The sequence below is a fragment of the Vulpes vulpes genome, chromosome 1 (assembly GCF_048418805.1).
Source record: "Vulpes vulpes isolate BD-2025 chromosome 1, VulVul3, whole genome shotgun sequence".
NCBI classification, from domain to species: Eukaryota; Metazoa; Chordata; class Mammalia; order Carnivora; family Canidae; genus Vulpes; species Vulpes vulpes.
Window position 1 is genome coordinate 153,400,584 of NC_132780.1, and position 22,523 is coordinate 153,423,106.

Here is a 22,523-nt window from a genome sequence, read left to right on the forward strand (position 1 = left end):
AAAGAGGGATGGTTTCCGTACTGCTCCTCAAATTTCAAGCACCCTACATATGGCCTCTCCCTATTCAGTCTGAATGCCAAGCCATAGCAAGGATTTCCAAATTGAAGACTAAACCCAATGTTAGAAGAAACCAGCAGGTTGGAAATGGTGCTGAGGGTGAGAAGGAGGAAAAAGGCTTGCTTCCTCTGGGTAGGTTGGTGCTACCGATCAGAAGTATACCAGAAGTATATACTGGGGAACCCTTCCTGACAGTTGTGCAGGGAGCCTGAAGGAAGGGAAGGAATTTCCCTTAGGGCTATGGTAAAGGAGAAATCTAAACCTATTGCCATGGTCTCTTTATTACCATTCCTTTCATTGGGGAAAGTTTATATATATTTTTTAATTTTAATTTTTTTCTAGTGGAGAAGGTCTTGACCTTGAAATATGTAATGGAAAAATTTCAGCCTTATTAATGGAAATATTCTGGTAGAATGAGAAAAAATGGACTTAAAGGTGGGGAAGAAAAAGGCATTTTAATTAGGAGTAAGGATGAAATAAATGGCACTGGGGGAAGTCTAAGTTGATAGAAGAGTTTTACCTGAGATGATACTTGAAAACTTGTTCTTAACTTGTGATCATGTGGGTTTTATGATCCAGTAACTAGTTTGGCTTTTGAACATGCTCTAGGACATGTAAATGGTCATTACCTTCTTATTTGATAAGAACTCTTCTCTCCTACTGATCCTTTGAGAGTTAGCCATGGCCCCAGTCTCCTAGGAAGCTGCCTGTAAGCCCCCAAATTGTGCTAACTATATCTTCTTTGTACTCCCATAGCACCACCAAACTGTGATGAAATCATTCTCATTATGTTTTTTTCCTCAACTAAAATGTAACCTCTTTGAGAGTAGGGATTCTTGTTTTAATTAAAAATTTGTTACTTAGTATAGCATCTAGCCCAGAGAGCAAGTGCCCAGTGCAGTTTTCTTGAGCTGATGGATAATACTCATTTCTACTTGGTTATACTTTACTGTTCTCTACCTCCTTGGACTTCACCACAGACCTCTGAAATGGACAGGGACTTGTCTACATTATATAATGAGGAAAATGTAGCTCCAAGAGGCTAATTGGTTCAGGGTTATGTTGCCTAGGAGTTGCTGGAGCCATAACTGGATTTTAGGTTTTCTAATTGTAATTTTAGATCTTTTGATGATAACTGTATCTTTATAAGGAGTTATATTACTGGGGATATAGAGTTTTAAAAATTGAGGAAATACTAAAAATTATATTAGGATCCAATTACAGAATAGGCAAAAGTTTGAATTAGGAGCTGAGTTGCAATAAATTAATAACCAGTTAGGGAAAAGAATGAGGGAAAGATACATTTCTTTGCTTCACATAACAATTCTAGAAGCTTTGGCCAGTTCTTTTAGTTAATGGTTTATTTTTTTTTAAATAACTTTTGTTCACCCACATATTGTTTTGGGTACTAGGGACATAATACTTTTTAAAAGATTTTATTTATTTATTCATAGAGATGCAGAGAGAGAGAGAGAGAGAGAGGCAGAGACACAGGCAGAGGGAGAAGCAGGCTCCATGCAGAGAGCCCGACATGGGACTCGATCCAGGGTCTCCAGATCACGCCTGGGGCTGCAGGTGGCGCTAAACCGCTGCGCCACCGGGGCTGCCTGGGACACAATACTTAACAAGATAGATGAGATTTTTTTTTTTTTTTAATAAAGCTTGTATTGTAGTGGAGGTAGACACTTACGAAGGAAATAAATAATAACTATTATATCTAACATGAAGGAGCCAGCGGAACAAATACAGAGGAAAGTGTGTTTTAGGCAGGAGAGAATCTTGGCATTTTTGCAAAATAAAAAAGGCCAGTGTGACTGGAGTGTAGTGAGCCAGCAGAGGGTGATACAAGATGAGCCTGCAATGACTTAGATACAGGACTTTGAATAAACCAGGGTGGAGAGTTTGATTTTTAACCTAATGTAGTGGAAAACCTTTGGATGGTTTTGAATGAGGGAACAGTATGATCTGATTTAAGTTTTAAATGGATTACTGTGGCTGCTGCTTGAAAAACACTGAAAGGTAAGAAAGAATGGAAGCATGAGGACTAGTTTTCTAGATGGTGGCTTAGAATGGGTGATTGTGGTGATAATAACTGAGAGAAGTCCATGGATTTCAATTATGTTTTTGAAGTATGCCTGACATGATAGACTGGGTGTGAGAGAAAAAGAAGAATCAAGAAATTAATGATAGCTGGAACTGAGTTTAATATTTGCCAAGTACATTTCTAAATGCTTTATATGAATTAACATATATAATCTTCATGGTAACCCTATCAAGTGGATGCTGTTATTACTCTGTGGCTTATAGCATCTCTGTATAGGTAGTGAGGAGCAGAGGAAGGATTTGAATCCATGTGACCTGGCTTCAGTGTCTCTATTCTGGACCACTCTGTTACACAGGTTCGACTTTTGGCCTAAATCATTGATTAAAGGGTGATGCCTTTTACCATGATGGGGAGGCCTGTGAGAGAAGTACGTAAGATAAAGCCAAGAGTTCTGTTTTGACTGTATCATGTGGGAGGTGCTTATTAGTCATACAGTTGGAGATGGCAACTATGAAGTTGGATTTAGAAGTCCTGATTTCTGGGGAGGAGGAGGTGAGGCCATGAGATTCTCTGAGATCACACAGGAGAGAGTGGTTTGGTAGTGGAGAACCCAGGAGGGCCTACAGCTGAGCATGGCTTTGCATGTACCTCTATTCCGTGTCATGAAGCAGAAGAATATGCTTTGTTTGGTTTTGAAAAATGGGACAGCTTCTTAAATTGTAGCTGAATTTCTTTGAAGCAGTTTTTCTTTTTTCTTGCAGAGTGTGACTAATTTCACTTTCTCTTTGTGCTATTCACCATTAGAAGCTACTGGTACAGATTAAAAACACTGACTTTCAGAAAATATTATTTACAAACTTCTAACTTTGATATAGAAATTCCCAAGGAAATAACGGCAGGCAAAGAAGCAACTCTTTCTCAAAGTCACAGAGAAAAGTAAAGATTTTCCTTTTTTGAAAAGGATTTCCTTTTCACATTTTTAGAATACTAGTTAAATTTCTGGCTCACTGTGTGTTTGTTGCTTTGGAAAAATGTTCTTTGTAGGCACTTGATAAAGTAATTTTTATTTCTAAAGAGCTTACAATCCTCTTAAATCTTTCATCCTCTTTTAAAAAGCAGTGTTTAGTTTCTTAAATTGTGGTTAAATTATCTTGAATGGTTACTTAATTTGTAATCATGTAAGAATTTTATCTTGTGTCTAACTAGTTGATTTTCTTGGGTTTTGGATTGATTACTGTATCTTTTCTAATATTACTTCCTGGCCATTTAATAGCTCTTGAAGGCAATTGAGATGAATCAGTCAGTGCTGCAGCTAATGCTTCACCTACACCTTTAGTATCCAACATCAGCCCATTTATTCTCTCATGGTACTGATCTGTGGGAAACAAAATGTTACAGTTGGAAGCTGTGAAACTAATGGAAAGAATTATTTTGTGGGAAAAAATAAACATCTTTCTAATTTGAGACACCTTAGTTGACTGAGGATACTGACCTGATCATTGCTCTATTTGTGAGATTTATAAGGTTTATTAAACCTTATATAATGTCCAGCTTGCAATTATGTCCATTCAGCAAGCATTTCTTTAACATATGTTAGGTTTGCTATATAGTGCCTAGGGTAAAATGGGAGATGGGATATTTATGAGACAGGACTTTGACCCCCAAGATCCCTCTTACCTAGTAGGAGGAGCTAAAATATGCTGGAAGCACTCAGTGACTAGGTTGAAAATAGGGATTGTCCTGAGAGTTGTGTCACCTCAACTAAGGGAATTTTGAGAAAAGATGTGTTTATGGAATTTATTGGTGGTAAGAATTTTAATTATACACTTATTTTAACTTTGCTTTGCTTTTTAGTTGCCAGCAAATGTTAGCAGTACATATATGTAGAATTTTTAGAGCAGAAAAGGATTTTAGAGTTGTCTGGTAATCATTTGTATGTTTTCTTGCCCTTATTCTTGTCAACTAGAATGCAAACTCTAGGTTTACAGATATTGGTGGACATGCTTGCTTTGTCCTATTATATATATATGGCAGTGCTTTAGCACTCTTGCTTATTATGAGAGGCTCTCAGTAAATGCCAGTAATGTCTCTTCATTTTACCCATGAACGTGTAGCCCCAGAAAGTTTGAATGGTTTGCCAAAATTCACTCAGCTAATTAGTAAAGGACCCAGGTTTCCCAGACCTCCTTAAGTCTAGTGCCTTTCTTCCTTTTTGCTACATTTTGTTGCCTCTTCCCAGACCCAGTCAAATAACTCTGCCCCTCTATTGCTTTCTCTGATTTGCCTCCAATTAAGTCTTTTTGTTACATGTTTTAAATGTAGGGTTCACCAGGGTAAAGATTGAATCATATTCAGCTTCTCCATGATGGGGCTTGTGCCAAATCCAGCTTAATTATTCTTTGATGCTTAATACAGCGCCTTATGCAGAGTAGGTACTCAGGATCTGATGAAGTACCTTGTGAGAACTACCTGTTTGTATTTTCTCTACATTTGTTGAGAAAACTAAAGTTAAACGAGGTTGAGTATAACAATATACTCAAGTATATTGTTAATGAAAGAGTGAAGTCTTGATGATGTGTGAAGTGCAACTGTTGATGACCTCACAATTCTGATAAACTACTGCAGTTGGTTCTATTAGTTAAAATTGTTATTCTTTTGACAGTTTTTCTTTGGAATATATAAGATGTGAGTTTCATGTTTTGTTTAGAAACTCTCATGTTGTGGGATGGCTGGGTGGTTCAGTGGTTGAGCACCTGCCTTTGGCTTAGGGTGTGATTCTGGAGTCCCAGGATTGAGTCCCACAGTGGGCTCCCTGTGTGGAGCCTGCTTCCCTTTTTGCCTGTGTCTCTGACTCTCTCTCTCTCTCTCTCTCTCTCTATCTATCTCATGAATGAAAAAATAAATAAAATCCTTAAAAAAAAAAAAACCTCTCATGATGCAATGTAATCCAGGTTTAAACTCTAGCTACCTTGAGATAGTTTCATTCTTTGTGGTTGGACTAACTCTCTAGAGTAATTCTTAGGTTACTATTTTTGTGGTCACCTTGTGTCGTCCCCTGTGCATCCTGCCCACTCCCAATCACAGAAAAGATCACTGTTTATAAGCACTCCTGTTCCTCAGGTCATTTATCATATTTAAGAATTATAGGTACTCATGTTATAGCTATAGCCCAGATTGATTATAAAATGCTTAGTACTTTATACATCATTTATGGTTTATTTATGTTTTTCATTGAGCTTCATTGCTTTTAGTGATACCTGAGTGCACCAAAATACAGATTTTTATCCCTATTACTTACTTGTGATGAGAAAATATCAGCAGAGTCTGTTGCTAGGAAACAGCTAAATACTGAAATAGTCATTTTTTGGGGGGGGGGGTACTTGTAAATTCAAATCTTTGACAGTTCTATTCTCAGAGGAAAATTTTACTCAGTCACTACGAAGAAAGATATACATCACCTGTTAATTTTCCCCTTTTTATTATAAAGTATTTTTATTTTTTATTTAAGTTTTAATTTTAATTTCAGTTTATTAACATACAGTTATATTTATTTAGTTTTCCAATTTAAAAATTTTGCACAGGAAAAAAATAAAAATAAAAGTAAAAGTAAATAAAAATTTTGCACAAGAGAGCTAGGAATCTGAAAAATATTTGAGGATTAATTACATATTGAGAGTATAATTTGTAACAGTGACTAGACACTGAAAAGTAGTGATTAGACATGTTTGAATTTTAGTTTTCTTAAAAGTTTCTGATTTGTCATTAATGAAAGAATGAGGATGAGAGGGAGATATATACAAACACACACACAGGACACAGAGGATTTAAACCAAAGTAAAATATTCTATTAATTAAACCAACTTTGTCTTATGGAAATAGAATTGGCCACATCCTATGTTAAATTGCCCAAATCTTCTCTTTTACCTATAACACTTAATATATGTTCCAGAGAAAATAAATATTAAAAAGAAGTATTTGTTTAAGTGTATGTTCTCATTCATTTGGGGAATATAAATAATAGTGAAAGGGAATATAAGGGAAGGGAGAAGAAATGTATGGGAAATATCAGGAAGGGAGACAGAACATAAAGACTCCTAACTCTGGGAAACGAACTAGGGGTGGTGGAAGGGGAGGAGGGCGGGGGGTGGGGGTGAATGGGTGACAGGCACTGAGGGGTACACTTGACGGGATGAGCACTGGGTGTTTTTCTGTATGCTGGTAAATTGAACACCAATAAAAATTAATTTATTAAAAAAAAAAATAAACCACTGAGTGACCCAGGGATTCCCTGGATTCTTTTGGTAACATTAAAAAAAAAAAAAAAAAAAGTATTTGTTTATAATAAGGTTGGCTTTTTTCTTTTTTATAACCCACTATCATTTAATTTTGTTATAGTTATATATGTTTAGAAAAAGATTCTTATTCAGAGACAATTTGGAAAGTTTTTTTGAGTATTTTCTTTTATCCAGACACAAACGCTGGTAACAGGTATGATCAAGCTCTCAGGATGCTCAGGACATGTGAGAGGGAGGAGCAGTGGGAGAGAGATGTAAATGGTTCTCCTACACTGTGGTCAGTAAAAGCATAAGTACAGAGATAGCATCGAAAAGAGAGCAATGAATTTACTGTGGAGATCCCAGAGAGGGCTTCAGAAAAAATATCAGCTCTAATCTAGGTTTTGCAGAGCTCTTTCTTAGCTTTGAACAGTTCCCTGATCTTGTGTCTTTTGGCAAGTAGGAGACGGGGATGGGAAATAAGACCACTGTTATTTGTCTTCGTTTTTAAGTTTCCTCTTTGTTTCTTTGTTGTCTGTACCCATGGCTGATAACAGGCCCTGGCATTTCTCCTCCTGCCTACTCTGTTCAGGCAGGTGTGAGTACTGTCCATATACTACCAGTTTCTGATTCTGAGGCTTTACCTCTTTATCCAAGTGACACACAACCTGTGAACTCAAGCAGGCAGTGTATATACTAAAATTAGGCTGACATAGGAAATGTTATTTAGAATGTTTAAGAGAGCAGTATATAAGTTCAAAACAAAAATAGGTGGCTGCTGGGGCGGGGCTGCGCGGCGGCGCGGGGGCTGCTGGAGCGCGGCAGGACGAGCAGTTCCCGGCGGGAGGCGCCGCTGCCGTTGCCGTCGCGCTCGGGGCCACGGCGCCGGCCGAGCAGGGCTCCGGGCCGCCGGCACCATGGGCCAGTGCGGCATCACGTCCTCCAAGACCGTGCTGGTGTTCCTCAACCTCATCTTCTGGGGGGCAGCTGGCATTTTATGTTATGTGGGAGCCTATGTCTTTATCACTTACGATGACTATGACCACTTCTTTGAAGATGTGTATACTCTCATTCCTGCTGTAGTGATCATAGCTGTAGGAGCCTTGCTTTTCATTATTGGCCTAATTGGCTGCTGTGCCACAATCCGAGAAAGCCGCTGTGGACTTGCCACGTTTGTCATCATCCTACTCTTGGTTTTTGTCACAGAAGTTGTTGTTGTGGTTTTGGGATACGTTTACAGAGCAAAGGTGGAAAATGAGGTCTATCGCAGCATTCAGAAAGTGTATAAGACCTACAATGGAACCAACCCTGATGCTGCTAGCCGGGCTATTGATTATGTACAGAGACAGCTGCATTGTTGTGGAATTCACAACTATTCAGACTGGGAAAATACAGACTGGTTCAAAGAAACCAAAAACCAGAGTGTCCCTCTTAGCTGCTGCAGAGAGACCGCCAGCAGCTGTAATGGCAGCCTGGCCCACCCCTCCAACCTCTATGCCGAGGGATGTGAGGCTCTAGTTGTAAAGAAGCTACAGGAAATCATGATGCATGTTATCTGGGCAGCGCTGGCATTTGCAGCTATTCAGCTGCTGGGCATGTTATGTGCATGCATCGTACTGTGCAGAAGGAGTAGAGATCCTGCTTATGAGCTCCTCATCACCGGTGGAACGTCCGCATAGGAGAAGACGCAAGCCTCAGCTTTTTAGTCGTGTTCTGATTTGGAAGGTGAATTGAGCAGGTCTACTCTATTGGCGGCCTGAGTTTATCTAGTTAAAGCACACGGGTGTTGGACAAAGCAGCTTGGCTCTTCATGTGCCCACCTACTTCCCTGCCCACCTAGGAGTTTCTTTTCCTCTGTTCTAGCTGACTCTCCGTGTTCCTAAGTTCTTAAGTATGGCAGTTTATGTTCTAATTTCAGAACCATTTGCAGGTTGCATAGTGTGGGAGAATCAAAAGAGGGCCTAGGCCTGCTTCTGTTAGGTCCCTGCAGTAACGGGGCTGCTGCCGGAGTGTCTCTGGGCCCTTCCAGTCTGCATGGTGGAGAACTCTGGGCCAAAGGTACTTGCGGGGAGAGGGAGGAAACCAGCTGCAGTGAAAGTTAACACCAGACGGTGCCCCTCGTCAGTGTCCTTTAAAAAAAAAAAACATATACTGTAGTTCAGTAAGATAGCAACTGTATAAAATTGCTAAAATAGATTTTAGAATCATTCAGTGTGTCTCTTGGTTCATCTTCAAAATCAGACTGATCTTTGAAACTAGCAGTTTTTAATCAAAGCTGGCTTTATAGGAGGAGTATAATGTATGCACTACTGTTTTAAAACAATTAGTGTGTGTGTGTGTTTGTATGATTGAGCCCATTCATCGTAAGTCTAAACTCGTTAGCATTAATGTACCCATGTAGACTAGCAAAGTAGTATGTAGATGTGATCTCAGTTGTAAATAGAAAAATCTAATTCAATAAACTCTGTATCACCCCTGAAAAAAAAAAACAAAAATAAAAAGAGCAAGTGAAAATTGTCCTAGATTAGTTGATAGTAGAAATAATCAAAGAATGATAGAATTGAGAATAACTAAATGCACAGATTTTGTTTCCCCTAAATTTTTAAGGAGGCACTAAGAGTAGTATTGTAATATAAATGTTTTATGAGCCTCTTGCTGTTTGTATAAAATCTTTTTATTTTTTTTTATCATTTTATACTTTTAGGGTACATTTTAAAACATGGTGTTAGGTGACTTTGTGATTTCATACCTACATTTTTGATTAGAAACCTATCATAGAGTTATGAAACTTTAGTAATATGGAAAGCATTGAAACTCTGGTTAAAAAAATTATGGCTGTTCTTTGTGAAACCATGATTTTTCCATATACAAGATTATATTTGTTGAGTTGCAGAACAGGTGAACAATGTCAGTGAGCTCACTAAATTGAGGTATGAATGAGGTAATGATCTAGAAAATAGAACTGAAACTGGAAGAAGATAGAGAAGATGGATTTCCTTCTCATAAATTTGAAAACAGAAGAAGAGCAAGCAGGATTGCTAACCAGAGTGTTATCTTCTGTAACTATTCCATAAAAAAATTCCACAGTTATCACATTGACTATTAAAGGCTAAAATAATGGAAGAAGGATGAAATATTATTAAATCTTTAAGGAAAAAAACAAACTAATACAGCTTTGGAATTTGGCAGGGCAGCTGTAATCCCAAAGAAAGAGAATAACAATTTTTATTTATAGTCTTTTCTTCCAAGTAGCTTAAAGCTTTGTAAGTACATTTTCATTAATCCTTCAGACTACTTTTGAGTTTTGTTTAAAATATTAAGAAGGAAATCATCTCTTCTTGAGGATAGCTGAAAAAAATTGTGTACTGAAAATCATAGAAATTATTTCTTTACCTTCGTAACTTCAATGTTTTGTGTGTTCCTACTCTCATTTTTTTTTTTTTTTTAGTTTTATTTATTTATGATAGTCACAGAGAGAGAGAGAGAGAGAGGCAGAGACACAGGCAGAGGGAGAAGCAGGCTCCATGCACCGGGAGCCCGACGTGGGATTCGATCCCGGGTCTCCAGGATCGCGCCCTGGGCCAAAGGCAGGCGCCAAACCGCTGCGCCACCCAGGGATCCCCCTACTCTCATTTCTTAACACTTTGACTAAGAAACGCATTCCTCAGCAAGTATTTAACAGTCGCACACCATAGGGTAAGCTTAAGGCGGTGTACATGTGCTCCCGAGTTTGCCTGCACACACACATACTTTGAAACTGTATTTTCCCATTCAGTTCAATGTGGTGCTGAATTGTTCTTCTTAGGTCAGGCCTCTGAACTTTACTTATTTTAGCTAGAGAACTGGCCTGTTGGGTTACAGTAATTGTGGTAGTGGTGATGGAGACAGGTTTCTAATTTTTTTAAAGGACTTACTATCTGCTAGACACTATTAAATTTGTTATATGCATTGCTGATTTAATTCTGTCAGTAACATTATAAAGTGGTTATTAGCTTGGTTTTTATAGATGAGGAAGCTGAGGCTTTAAAAGGTTGAATAAATTTTTTTTTAAGATTTTATTTATTTATGAGAGATACAGAGATAGAGAGAGAGAGAGAGAGAGAGAGAGAGAGAGGTAGAGACAGGCAGAGAGAGAAGCAGGCTCCATGCAGGGAGCCCGACATGGGACTCGATCCCAGGTCTCCAGGATCACGCCCTGGGCTGAAGGCAGCGCTAAACTGCTGAGCCACCCGGGCTGCCTGCCGTAAAAGGTTGAATAACTTATCCAAGATCCCAGTGCTATTTAGCTGCTGAGCTAGAATTTAAGGCCAGTCCACCTGAATCCATAGTTTCTCTGCTCATGATCTTTAGGGTATTTTTCTCTTTGTGGGAGGTGGCACCAGTAGGATTCTTTTTTCCTTTTCTTTTTGGATGAGTGTTGATGAGCATAAATGTGTCAGTCAGCACCTTACTACTGAGTAATTGGAGAATTGGGAATTTACCAGTTAGAAATATCTTCAACCAGTTATATATCTTAAACTAGTGAAGTTGGAGTTAACTTTTCTCATCCACCTTGAGATAGGTGTTCACTCACCATATTGCAGTGCTTTAACAACGTCAGGGTGTTTTTAAAATCCTCTTCTACTTTTCCCCACAATTATTGTCTTGTCTGTCCCTTGGTTGCAAGGATACATGGCTGCTTAGGTTCAGTTTTCTTGTCTTTGTTAGGAAGATCAGCTCCTTCATCAGAGGAGCAAGAGGAGCAAATGTTGTCACAGAATTGTTACCTTTACTATTCTTACCTAGCAAATTCTGTTTATTTCTCTTTGGCCAGAACTGTGTCTCATGGCCTTCTTTGTTTGGAAAGGCAAATATTTTATTTCTTCAGCCACTTTTGAGAAAGGCAGGCAAAAAAAGTAGGAAATTGATTGAGTTAACCAGCCTGTGTGTTTGCCACAAGGTTGATCAGCGTTTCTGAATTTAGGTGAGATGAAATTAATATTGTATGATGGCAAAATGATCACTGCTAAAAGCCTTGTCACTGTATATATGGTTACAGGTTAGGTTTTTTGTTTTTTGTTTTTTTTTTGGATGAGGACTTTAAGCTCAACTGTCTTAGGAAAGAGGACTTTATAAATGTGTACCTGGTGGGCATGAGCTGTATTCCACAGTGGATGGTAGTATTAGGAGATGATAGTATTGTTAATGACTAACTGGAACATACCTTTATGTTTGGGTAAATGGGTTGGTGGTTTTCCAGTTGTGAAGAAAGGAGAGGCTTTGGTTAAAAAAAAAAAAGGAATGTGGAGTTTGTTTATGAGAGAAACTGAATTGAGAGAGAAAAACTAAAATCAAGAATGTGTTGAATCCTTGTGTGTATCAGTGGTATAGTAATAAATTGCTAGCCAGTCCTTTTTTCATGTTTTTAGTGGGTGTTTTTGAAATGAACATGTAGGCATTCTTATTGTTTGAATCACTAAATCCAGATTGATTAGTCTGTTGAGTGATGGAGTGAGGGTAAGTCACATATCTGGTTACTCTTGGGAATGGATTGGTGCTGATCCTTTCTGCTCTCATGTCCCAAGTTACAAGTATGGCTGTAGTAGGTAGCAAGAGAAGGTAGAAAAACAGCCTCTTTGCCCACCAGTGTAAAGGAAAGGTCTGCAGAGAGTGGAGGATGTTGCAGCATATGCAAGATTATTATTTTCATGCACTCTGTTGGATCTGGATGCTGAGCAGGTGACAAGGTAGCCCTTATCTGTATGTTAGATTGTTGAATGAGGTCCCTTAATTCATTGTTGTTTTATAACAGGCACTTTGTAATGTCTTTGGTGTGTGTGTGTGTGTGTGTGTGTGTGAGAGAGAGAGAGAGAGAGAGAGGGAGAAGGAAAATATCTTATACCAGCTTAATCTTAGATGCAAAAACTTAGGTAGCAATTCCTAATTGTTCAGACCTATCTCAGTTAAACTCTGTATCCTGACTCCCACTTTCCCTGCCCATCCTACAGCCTGTCCACTCCATGTCTTATTTGCCCTATATTGATCTAATTATCACTTTACATAATCCATGAACTTTCAACTCCATGTCTTGTGTCTTTGCTTCCCTTGTTCATATTTTTTCCTAATTTTTTTATTGTGGTAAAATACATATGACATAATGTCTTAACCATTTGTAAGTGTACACCATAGTGGTATTAAGTACATTCATGCTGTTGTATGATCATCACCACCATCCATCTCTGGAACTCTTTATCTTGAAAAACTGAAACTGTACCCATTAAACAATAACTTCTCATTACCTGCAACCTCTAGTCCCTGACAACCACCAACGACTCTTTTTCTCTCCTTCTCCGCGCCTCCCCTTTTCCCCCCTCCCCCGCCAATCTCTCAGCATCTGGTAACCACCTTTCCACTCTTTGTCATTTGAATTGCACTTAAAAAAGTTTTTTTTTTTAAATAAAGATTCCACATAAAAGTGAGATATTCAATATTTGCCTTTCTGTTCTTGGCTTATTCATTTAGCATCATGCCTCAGGGGTCATCCATGTTGCAAATGACCAGATTCACTTTTTTTAAAAGGCTGAATAATATTTCATTGTGCACATATGTATATACATACCATATTTTCTTTGTCCATTCATCTGTCAAGAGACATTTATGTTGTTTCTGTATCTTTGGTATTATGAATAATGCTGCAGTGAACATGGGAGTGCAGATGTATTTTCAGAATGGTGAGTTTATTTCTCTTTGATTTGGATGTGTCTTTGTTATTTTTTTTCCAAGTTTTTATTTAAATTCTGGTTAGTTGGGGCTCCAGGGTAGCTCAATTGGTTAAGTGACTGGCTTCAACTCAGCCCATGATCCTAGGACCGAGCCCCACATTGGGCTCCCTGCTCAGTGGGGAGTCTGCTATCCCTCTGTTCCTTCCCCTGCTTGTATTCTCTCTCTCTTAAATAAATAAAATTTTTTTTTATAAATTTATTTTTTATTGGTGTTCAATTTGCCAACATATAGAATAACACCCAGTGCTCATCCCATCAAGGGCCCCCCTCAGTGCCTGTCACCCAGACAGGCACTGTACCCCTGCCCCCACCCACCTCCCTTTCTACCACCGTTTCTACCGTTTCCCAGAGTTAGGAGGCTCTCCTGTTCTGTCTCCCTTTCTGATAAATAAAATATTAAAAAAATTCCAGTTAGTTAACATACAGCAGAATATTAATTTCAGGTATAGAATTTGTGATTCATCATTTCTGTACAACACCTTTGCTCATCACAGAGTGCACTTCTAATGCCAATCACCTATTTAACGCATCCCCTGCCCACGTCTCCTCTAGTCACCCTCAGTTTGTTCTCTGTAGTAAAGAATCTCTTTCTTGGTTTGCCTGTATTTTTAACCCCCTATATTCATCTGTTTTGTTTCTTAAATTCTACATATGAGTGATATCATATATTTGTCTTTCTCTGACTTTTTTCGCTTTGCATCATACCTATTAGCTCTATCCATATCATTGCAAATGGCAAGATATCATTTTTTTATTACAAGTGATATTCCATTGTATATATATACCACATGTTCTTTATCCATTCATCAGTTGATAGACATTTGGGCTCTTCCCATAATATGGCTGTTGTTGATAATGCTGCTGTAAATATCAGGGTGCATGTATACCTTCAAATTATTTTTGTATTTTTTGGGTCAGTATTTAGAAGAGCAATTGCTGGATGTTGGGTAGTTCTGTTTCTAACTTTTTGAGGAACCTCCATACTGTTTTCTAGAATGGCTGCACCAGTTTGCATTCCCACCAGCTATGTAAGAGGGTTTTCCTTTCTGAATATGACTTTGAATAAATAGTACTTAGACTAGTCTTCTTGCTAAGATTTTATAAGAAAACTTACTCTCTTCCTGTAATGAGTCTAATATATTCTTTGGAAATGTACTTTTCTTTTTTGGTTCCTCTAACTCTTTAGTCATATTTCTAGTTGTATCTTGTATCTTTCTTTCCCTTTTCTTGTATTTTCTTTTTTTACTTTCTCTTAGTGATAAGGCAAAGCATGAGCAAGTAGGAAAGTGAGGTGGAGAAGAATTTATTAGTAAATAACACTGAGTTTTGTTCTTTTTTTAGTAAAATGAATTGTTTATGTTAATATAATTTAATGAAAATAATATGAGAAATGCAGGAAAAACTGTTCACTGTGTTTAGTTTAAGGAATTACTGTAGGACTTTGTATTCTACTATATTTTGGGATTCTATTGCATTAATTTGTTTATATCCATCCTATATCAGATGGATGGATATATTTTATTTATATTTATAATTATAATTATATTTTCCATAATTATCTTTATGTCCTTATTATTTCCTAGTATAGTATTTAAGTGGTACTTGGAAAATGTTTGTTGGACTAAACATTATATGTGTTTTCCTCAACTATTCCTTAAATTTGCCTTGAAAGAAATACTAATATATATAGTATATATTAACATATCAATAAAGTATATATCAGTAAGTATATAATTAATTATATGACAGTTTATTTTAATAAGTATATTGTTAATATTTATTAGAGATATTAGGGGTGCCTGGCTTACTTGGTCAATAGAGCATGTGACTTTTTATCTTGGGGTTGTGTGTCTGAGCTCCATGTTGGATGTAGAGATTACTTAAAAACAAGATCTTAAAACGAAGTATCAATTTAGTAAGACCTACTCTGTGTTGGGGTGGGGGCAGGGGTAGAGAGTTACCAAGTTACCAATATTGCTTTATAATTTTAAGTGTGGCTCAGTAAAGTACCCTATTCAGTTTAAGGTGGTAAACAAGATGTGATTTTGCAGACAAACTTGCATAATGAGTGCTATGAGAAAGTAGATTAAGGATATGAAGTAAATTGAGAAGTAAAAGATTTTTATTGTACTTTTGTAAAGGTGTGAAGGAAGAAAGAAAGTCATGGTTTATAATCCACAATATATTTTAAATTTTTGAAGATGTAATTGAACTTTGAAGATACTGCAGCTTCATAAATGCGGAAATTATACCTGGTTCTGATTTGCATGGGAAGTGAATGTCCAGTGAGAAAAGTTCCCATGTACTGATTTTGCAGCTGTGGGTTCTTTTTCTATTTCCAGTGGTGAACCACAGTGGTATTTCTTATTGCTTGATCACAGCTTTCATTTTTTATCGTGTTTTTGTGGCCAAATATAATTTATGTTTCCTCCAGTTCAAGTTGTAATTCCTGCATGTATCATTACTAAAAGTACATAATGCATGAGTGATTTATAAAAAAAAAACCAAAAAACAAAAAACAAACCAGCTTGTGAGTGGTGCTTATTATTGGACTAGCCAACAATTTGATATTTATTTTGCCTCCGATAAGTTCTCAACTTCTGAGAATACCATATATTTGAACTCATCATTTTATTTAGAAAAAAAACTGGTATTAAATAGAAGATTTTAAGTATCTTTTAAAAATATGATTATGGCACTATTAAGGTTTCAAATTATAGTGCCAGACGATTCAGCTACATTCTTGGTTGGTTGTTTATTATGTTATTGGAATACTTCAGCATATTTTATTTATTTATTTATTTATTTATTTATTTATTTATTTATTTATTTATTTATTTTACTTCAGCATATTTTAGACTTAATTCATAATTCAGTCTTGGACATTAATATATGGTTCAGTGTGTAAGCACATGCACATTTACATACACTCTCCTGTTTTATTTTTTAAACTTTTTCACTCATGATTCTACTAGTTTGTCACAATATTACAATAAGAAAGATTAACAACTTCTAGGAAAATGCAGCTAGGCAATAAAAGGTAGTTTGATTTAAGTAGCTTAGGCCTGTTGGACAAACTTTTGAGTTAAGACAATGTGTATTATGTGAATATGTAATTCTTTATTAAAGAAACATTCAAATGTTGATTGTATTTTACTTTTGGTAGAAAACAATTTAAGAATTAGGAGAAATTGAGTCATAGTTTAAATTATATAGCTTTGTTGCTGCTGTAAGCTTTGTTAATAGAAAAGTGTTTAGTCCTTTATATGCATTGCAGGCTCTCTTCTTTTTCTGGGTCATCTTCTGGAGATTGTTAAAACCCATATTCCCAGGTGTGTTTGTATGTCCTTAGGGGAGCAATGTCTGTTATCCTCTTTGCTTTTATTAATCTGTTTGCCTTAACTGTGCTTAGTATTTCCCTTTAAGGCCATCCTTGACATCTGAAGCATCGAAACTGACATTTTGTTAAGAAATGTTTCACAATGGAGCCTCCTTTTCAGCATCTGGGCCTCAATTCACTTAAGAATCCCTCATTCCTGGTTTCACACTCTTGTTTTTTAAGGATCAGATTTACTTTTTTCATGACTACCAAACAGAATAGAAACTATTTAAAATAAGAGGATAGGCTTTTTGACTTGTTAAAGATTTGTAATGTACTCTTGTAGAATAACTATAGTGAAGACTAAAATTACATATGGCCACATTATACCCTGGGTTAGTAATAGATGCATGTTATTTTTTTAATGTTTATGAGTTCTGTTTTTTATTTTTAATAATTGTTTCTCTTGTTTTCTTTTTATGATTGAGGCTGTACTTTTTGTTAGTATTATGTTTGCATTTTTAAACCAGCTTTATTGAGGTAGGAATTACATACATGAAATTTACCAATTTTAGTGTACAATTGGGTGATGTAAGTATATGGTTGTAAAACCATCATCATAATCAAGATATGTAACATTTATATCACTCTCCAAAATTCCCTGTGCCCTTTCGCAGTGAATCCCCTCCTCCAACCCCTGGCCCTGCCTGGGCAAACATTCATCTGCTTTCAATAATGATAGTTTTTCTGGTTTTAGAATTTCATATAAATTGAATCATTCAGAATATAGTCTTCTGTGTTTGGCTTTTTTTAAATAATAAATTTATTTTTATTGGTGTTCAATTTGCCAACATACAGAATAACACCCAGTGCTCATCCCGTCAAGCGCCCCCCTCAGTGCCCGTCACCCATTCACCCCCACCCCCCACCCTCCTCCACCTTCCACCACCCCTAGTTCGTTTCTCAGGGTTAGGAGTCTTTATGTTCTGTCTCCCTTTCTGATATTTCCTACCTATTTCTTCTCCCTTCCCTTCTATTCCCTTTCACTATTATTTATATTCCCCAAATGAATGAGACCATATAATGTTTGTCCTCCGATTGACTTACTTCACTCAGCATAATACCCTCCAGTTCCATCCACATTGAAGCAAATGATGGGTATTTGTCATTTCTAATAGCTGAGTAATATTCCATTGTATACATAAACCACATCTTCTTTATCCATTTATCTTTCGATGGACACCGAGGCTCCTTCCACAGTTTGGCTATTGTGGACATTGCTGCTATAACCATCGGGGTGCAGGTGTCCCAGTGTTTCATTGCATCTGCATCTTTGGGTTAAATCCCCAGCAGTGCAATTGCTGGGTTGTAGGGCAGGTCTATTTTTAACTCTTTGAGGAATCTCCACACAGTTTTCTGGCTTTTGTTTTTTAATCTTCAGTATGTTTTTAATATTCACCTGTCATTTCATTTATTGGCAGTTTATTTTTTTATTGCTGTGTAGTCCATTGTAAGAATGCACCAGAGTTTTATCTCATCCCCACTTGATGGACATTTAGATTGTTTCTAATTTTTGGCCCTTATGAATAAAACTGCTGTAAACATGTGGATAAATACCTATGAGTGGAGTTGCTGGGCTGTATGATTAAGTAGGTTTAAGATAGATTCAATTTTATGAGAAACTTCTAAACTATTTCAAAAGTGCCCACATTCTTTTGCATTCCTACCAGTAGTATACAAGTTCCAGATGCTTTATAATTTTGCCAAAGTTGGTATTGTCAGAGTTTTAAATTTCAACCATTCTAGTGGGTGTGTGATGATACTCATTGGTTTTTAAATTTATATAATGATTAATGAGTTGAACATCTTTTCAGTCCTTATTTGTGATTCTATCTTCATTGGTAAAATGTCTTGTTCATTTTATTTTCTCATTTTAGAAATTGGGTTGTTTGTTTTGTTATTGGGTTTTTATGAGTTCTTTATGTCTTCTACAGATAAGTTGTTACATGTATAAACAATCATGTATATATACACACACATCCATGTATAAATATGTACATATATATGTGTGTTTTGCAAATACTTTCTCCCAGTCTAGACTTGCCTTCTTATTGCTTTAATAATATCTTCTGAAGAGCAAGTTATAAGTTTTGGTGAAGTCCATTTTTTCAGTTTTTTTCCTTAATGGTTCATTTTCCATCTAAGAAATATTTGCCTAAACCAAAGACACAGAATTTCTCCTATATTATCTTTTATGAGTTTTATAATTTAAGCTTTTATTTGGTTCTGTGATCCAGTTTTTTAAGAATTTTATATATTTATTCATTTGAGAGAGAGAGGTAGAGCATGAGCAGGGGTGAGGGCTAAGGGAGAAGCAGACTTCCCACCCAGCAGTGAGCCTGATGCGGTATTCGATCCTAGGACCTTGGAACTATGATCCTTGCAGAAGACAGACAACCGACTGAGCCACCCAAATGCCTTCTGTGATCCATTTTGAGTTAATTTTAAAGTATGGTGTAAGGTAAAGGTCAGCTTTAACTTTTTTCCATATTTATTTCCAGTTATTTTAATACCATCAGTAATCTTTTCTATGTTAAATGACCTAATCTAGTTAGTTAGATGACCCTGGTGTCTTGTTGAAATTTGACCATGTAGATATGGGCATATTTCTGTACTTTATTCTATTCCATTGGTTTATAGGTCTGTTTTTATAACAGTACCACCCTGTCTTGATTACCATAACTTTATAATAAGTTTTGAAATTAGGTGATATAAGTGTTTCAACTTTGATCTTTTTTCCAAAATTAGTCTTTAACAAAGGAGGCAAGAATATACAGTGGGGAAAAGATAGTCTCTTCAGTAAATCATGTTGGTAAAATTGGACAGCTACAAGCAAAAGAATGAAACTGGACCACTTGGGGGTCCCTGGGGGGCGCAGTGGTTTAGCGCCAGCCTTGGCCCAGGGCATGGTCTGGAGTCCCGGGATCAAGTCCCACATCGGGCTCCCTGCATGGAGCCTGCTTCTCCCTCTGCCTGTGTCTCTGCCTCTCTCTCTCTCTGTCTCTCACGAATAAACAAACAAACAAACAAATAAATAAAATATTAAAAAGATAAAGAAACTGGACTACTTTAATGCAACATGCACAAAAATAAACTCAAAATGAATTAAAGACCTAAATGTGAGACCTGAAACCATAAAAATCCTAGAAGAGAGCACAGGCAGTAATTTCTCTGACTCTGTAGTAACATTTTTCTAGATATGTCTCCTGGGGTAAGGGAAACAAAAGCACAAATAAACTATTGGGACTACACCAAAATAAAAAGCTTTTGCGCAACAAAGGAAATTCATTAACAAAACAAAAAGGCAGCCTACTGATTGGGAGGATATAATTTCAAATGATATATTCAATAAGGGGTTAATGTCCAGAGCATATGAAGAATTTATACAACCCAGTGCCACAAAAACCATTCTGATTAAAAGATGGGCAGAAGGCCTGTACGTATATGTTTCCCAAAGAGGACATACAGATGGCCAAGAGAAACATGAAAAGATGCTCAGCATGATTTACCAAGAAAATGCAAATAAAAATCACAATTAGATATTACCTCATACCCATCAGAATGACTAGTATCAAAAAGACAAAAAATAAATGTTGGTAAGGATGTGGAGAAATGGGAACCCTTACATACTATTGGTGGGAGTATAAACTGGTGCAGTCACCGTGGGAAATAGTGTGGAGTTTCTTCAAAAAATTAAAAATAGAAATACCATATGATTTAGAAATTCCAGTATGTAGTATTTATTAAAAAAATCCCCACTGCTAATTTGAAAAGATATATGCACCCCTTGTTCATTGCAGCATTGTTTCAATAGCCAAATTATGGAAGCAGCCCAGTGTCTATCGATAGATGAATGGATAAAAAAGATGTGGTGTATATATACAATGGAATATTATTCAATTGTAAGAAAGAATGAGATTTTCCCATTTGGAACTACATGGATGGACCTCGAGGGTAATATTCTAAGTGAAATAAGTCAGAGAAGGACAAATACCATATAATTTGACTTATATGTAGAATCTAAAAAACAAACTAGTCTCTTAAGTATGGAGAACAAGCTGGCAGTTGCCAGAGGGGAGGGAGAGTGGTTGAAATATGGGGAAATATGGGGACCAGGAGGTAGAAACTATAAGTAGCAGAAATGAAAAGCACAGCATAGGGAATATAGTCAATATCATTTTATTAACATTGTATGGTGACTGATGGTGGCTGTACTTATTGTGGTGAGAAAATTGTCTTGGCTCATCTTCATTTTTGAATTTTCCACATATGTTTTAGAATTGCTTGTTGGTCTCTATAAAAAAGTCTGCCAGAATTTGAATTGAGATTGCATCAAACCTGTAGGTCAGGTTGGATAGAATTGATATCTTAGTGGTAGTGAGTCTTTAATCCATGAACATAGAATATATCTAATTTATTAAGGTGTTTTAAAATTTCAGCAATGTTTTGTAGTTTTCAGTGTAGAGATTTTTATATATTTTAACATATTTCTTTACTTATGTTTGTTTAGTACTTTATGTTTTTGATGCTTTAATAGCATTGTGATTTTTCATTGTCATTTTTGCTGTAAGTATAGAAATAGAATTGATTTTTAAATATTTACTTTGCATTTGGCAGTTTTGCTAAACTCACTTATTAATGTTAGTAGACTCTTGGTAGATTCTTTAGTATTTTCTACATGGTTGCCCATATAGTTTGTAAATAAGGACAGTTTTACTTCTTTGCCTCCAATTTGTATGCCTTTTATTTATTTTTCTTGCCTATTACACTGGCTATGACTGCTAGTACAGTGTTAAATAGAAGTGTTGAGAGCAGGCATCTTTGTCTTATTCCTGATCTTAGGGAGAACACATTTAGTTTTACAGTATTAAGTATGGGTTTAGCTATAAATTTTCTATAGATGTCCTTTTATCAGGTTAAAAAAGCTTCCTTCTCTTACCATTTTGCTGATTTGGGGGGGTGATGGCAGTTATGGGTTATGGGTGTCTAACGGTGTGAGCATTCATTTAATTGAGATGATCATGTGGTTTTAAACTATTTGTTTAATCTCTTAATGTGGTTGCTTATTTTTTTAAATATTAAATCCATCTTGTATTCCAGGAATAAACCTGTGTCAAGATGTTTTATTTCTTTTATATATTGCTGAATTTCACTTCATTGCTCATGAGTGATCATGATCTAGCTTTTTTTTTTTTAATATCTCTGATTTTGGTATCAGGTTAGTGCTGGCCTTATAAAATGAGCTTTTCTTCTATGTAGCTTACATAGCATTGTAGTATAAAATATACAATTTATTTTATATGTGGAATTATATAAATTATCTTCAACCTTTTCTCTCATCTTTCCCCTTAAAATAGATCTTAACTAAGTTTGTGTTTTAAGTTGGTTTAATATTAAGTTTTTAAGAGCATTGGGAAAAAGCTCTGATTTAAAAAGCATTTATGCTAATAATCATAGGACAATAGGCTTTTTTGTAGAAAATTTGGAAAAATTTTGGAAAGTATAGGAATGTATGGCAACAGGATTTACATAGTCATATTCTGGGTAATAGGGTACTTAACATTTCATAAGCCTTTTCTCAAAATACTATGCTTATTAACACCATCTTAAAAAATATTTACTTATTTATTTTAGAGAGAGTGCATGTGTGGGGGTAGGATTGGGGTGATAAGGGGCTGAGGGAGAGGGAGAGGGAGAGAGAGAGAATAATCCTCAAGCAGACCTCCCATTGAACAGGGAGCTTGACCCTGGGACTCCATCCAGGACAGTGGGATCATGACCTAAACTGAAATTGTGGTTGGCTGCTTAACTGACTGAGCCACCCAGGTACCCCTTAACACCACTTTTTAAGAAGTATATAATCTATCAAATGAACTTAAAATTATCTTGTTGATATTGGAGTTTTACCCTATTTCTAGTTTTTTATATAATTTTAATTTTTGATTTTAGCCTGTGTTTTTCTTGTATCTTTTAATTTTTTTCCCCTGTGTCTTCTTAAAGATAGACTT

General features: G+C 36.3%; 1 protein-coding gene and 1 pseudogene across 3 annotated transcripts in view; both read left to right on the plus strand.

The window, feature by feature from the left end:
• The window catches only part of PRIM2 (DNA primase subunit 2), a 299,004-nt gene that overhangs the window by 73,480 nt on the left and 203,001 nt on the right, over window positions 1-22,523 (plus strand). The gene's annotated exons all lie outside the window — the stretch shown is intronic.
• LOC112914093 (tetraspanin-3 pseudogene) lies at window positions 7,198-9,343 on the plus strand (annotated as a pseudogene).